This window comes from Grammomys surdaster, unplaced genomic scaffold, assembly GCF_004785775.1.
Source record: "Grammomys surdaster isolate TR1022 unplaced genomic scaffold, NIH_TR_1.0 254, whole genome shotgun sequence".
NCBI classification, from domain to species: domain Eukaryota; kingdom Metazoa; phylum Chordata; class Mammalia; order Rodentia; family Muridae; genus Grammomys; species Grammomys surdaster.
In genome coordinates this window covers 1,102,195-1,105,351 of record NW_021604695.1, presented here as the reverse complement: position 1 = coordinate 1,105,351, position 3,157 = coordinate 1,102,195, and positions in this window count along the sequence as shown.

Genomic DNA, 3,157 nt, shown 5'->3' with positions numbered 1-3,157 from the left:
TTGTGAACATATGGAAATCTCATAATAAAATCATATTTTGTACATTAAGTATATACTAAGTTTTTTTTTATTAAAGGTTAAGTTTGGGCATGATGGCGCACACGCACACCTTTAGTCCCAGAATGCAAGAGGCAGAGGCAGGCAGATCTCTGTGAGTTCAAGGCCAATTTGGTCTACATAGTGAGTTCAGTTCCAGGTCAGCCAGTGATACACAGAGAGACCATTATATGGTTTTTTATATATAAGGTGTAGGGGGGTGGGCACGACACACTGGTTTCAGGTTACAAAGAAGTAACACAAGGCTCGAGGAGAGGAAAGCACACTGAAGTCAGCCTCCAGGCCAGTGCTGGAATCCAGGTTTCAGACTTGAAATGAAATACCTTTCCTTTCTATCCCATCCCTGTCTTAGTTGTGAGAGGCTGCGAAGCCAAGCCTTCTGGTGAGTACATAAGAGATTTTCTGAAGCCTTCTAAGCCACCTCTAATGTCTGAACAGACTTTGCCATCTTTCTTCTTGCTGATAAGACCATCTTAAGAATTTACGATATGTATTGACTTGCACTTTTTTTTTTCTAATTTAAGACTTACTCTATTTTAAATCTATTGTCTGTTCCTGTGCGTATGTGCACAAGAGTACAGGAACCCACAGAAGCCATAGGCATCAGATCCCCTGGAGCTGAGATTATAGGTAGGTGTGAGCCACCCATATAAATTCGGGAAATGGAACACGGGTCCCCTGTAGGAATAGCACAGGAGCACAGGTGCCTTTTAGCTGCTGGCCACCTCTTCAGCCTGCATCCGTTTACTCTTATTGGCTTCTTCTCATCCCTTACCCACTGCCACCTCCACCCTCCACCCTCCATCATGGAGGAGCACTTAGCTCTGGATCACCAGTAGCAGTTCGTGGGCATTTGGTCTTAAATGCAGAAGAAGGCTCAGTCAGCTCCATTAATTTTCTCTCGGAACGCAACTCCTCCCAAACCTTTCCCAAACAGGCAGTTCGTTATCTTTCTTCAGCGTTTCTGCCATGCTCTGGTTTCATCTCGGCCATAACTTACATAAGCTTGTTTAGTCTCCATCTCCTTCCCAGACCATAATTTGGTCAGTGCTATCTGCCAGTCTTACCCTCCTCGCACACCTGACTGCCAGCTCCTCCTCCTCTCTCTTGGTGACCCCCTCCCTTTTCCATGGCTCTTTGATATCCTGAAGTTTAGCTTTTTGAAGGAGTGGGGTGTGTATGTGTATGGAGGGGGAGGCTGCACTTGCTCATGCGGGAACCTTGGCTGTCAGAGGGAGACGTCAACATGTCACCCCTAGTCTCCATTTTATTTATTTACTCTTTTGAGACAGGGTCCCTCAGTAGAGCTCACCATTTTAGCTACACTGGCCGATCAGTGGGGCCCTGGGATCTTTCTCTATCTCCCCACACCACCAGTGCTCAGATTACAGACACACAACTGGCTTTCACATGGGTAGGATGGATCTGAGCTCAGGTCTCATGCTCGTATGGCAAACACTATCCACCGAGTCATCCGTCCAGCCCAGCCCTGCTTCGGTCTTTTGTCTGCTCCAGTCTCTTTGGTAGACTCTTCCTTCGGCTGTCTCGGATGCGGCCACTGGCCTTTTGCTCTTTTCCTACTCCACTCTTTCAGTGTTGCCTGCCACACTTTATCTCTTCTCAACTCATCCCTATGCCTATCCATCTCAGAGACCTTGCAGCAGCTTCTGGTTTCCAGAGGTCTAACTCCCAGCTCCTTGTCACCTCCGCTGGGCTAGTCCTCCCCAGGAAGACTCCAGTTCTGTGACAATGCCATAGTCCATCTTCTGCACTGGCCATCACCTCCTTTGATGGCCTTTGTCACCCCTATCCTCTACTGTCCTAGCAGAGAAAATGCTTTGAGGCCAGATCGCTCCAGCTGCACCCTTATGAATCATGTATGTTTGGCAAACTTAGTCAGAGCCTCCTCTTTATCCTAAATTGGTTTACGATAACAACCTGTTTCATGGGTTTCTCACAGGACTGCAGGAGGCATAATTCAGTGATCTGCTTAGTCCGGTCCCTGGTATGTAGTAGGGATTCAATAAACAGTGGCTATTGTGATCTGAGTGTCCTTTTATGGAGACTATTGAAGTCCTCTCCCGATATTCTCTTCATTCCTCCCCTGAGGAGGGGACTAACACGAAACACTAAATTCCAAGGCGCAGCGGTGTACAGTAGTAGTAAGGGCATCATTCTGTAAAACTGAGATGAACCAGCGCTTGTACATAGGTGTGTGTCTGTGTCTGTTCCACACCTCCAAACTGCCAAACAACCACAATTTACACATTATCCTGTTCAAGAAAACCCCCAGTCACTATCCCCGTCTGGAAGAACCCGATTGACAATCCCAGCCCTCACCACCTTCACCTTTTCTCTCACTTCCCAGCAGATCTCCGGAGGAACCCTGTAGGGACACACAGGTACTCCACACACACTGCCCCAACCCTTCCCTTCCGCCTTGTTTAATTCCAGCCTTTCCTTCGGGGGCCTTAGTAGAGCCCCACTGTCTCCTACATACCTTCCTCCAGACCCCCTTGAGCCAGGACCCTGGAATCTTTTCTAACACTTGGTAGGCAGTATCCTGTTTGTCTTGGTGCTTACCTTTTCTTACTAGGTGTGACCCTCTACACCCTGGCTCATGAGCCTCCCTTTTCGCTTTAGTAGCCCCAGAAGTCCAGGGTACCGCTGGTGTTCCTTAGAAGGTGTTCCATCAATGTGGGACATTTAGGGGGTGGGTGATCACTCTCCCTCTGAGGGGTAAAGGAGCGACCCCAGTGAAGCACTGCCCAGGTCTGGGTTTTTTTTGTTGTTGTTCGTTTGTTTGTTGTTTCTCAGCATCACCCTTCTAAGCCTCTGAAACCCTTGCTCCGACGTCAAGCATTTCTTAGCTCATTCTCTTCCAACCCAGGCGGTCTCCCCAGACTCCTTTTCTCCAGTGTCACGCTTCAGCCCTTTTCCTCCAGGGCTAGCCTGGGATTACAGACCCCAGGCCCGGTCAGCCCCCCCACCCCCAAGGCCAGCAATATTTATCTGGCCTCTCCACCCTCCCTCGGGGTTGCCCTCTTTGCACCCGGCGCCTAGAGCGAGCGCCTCCCGCAGCCCCGCCGCCGCCGCCCGC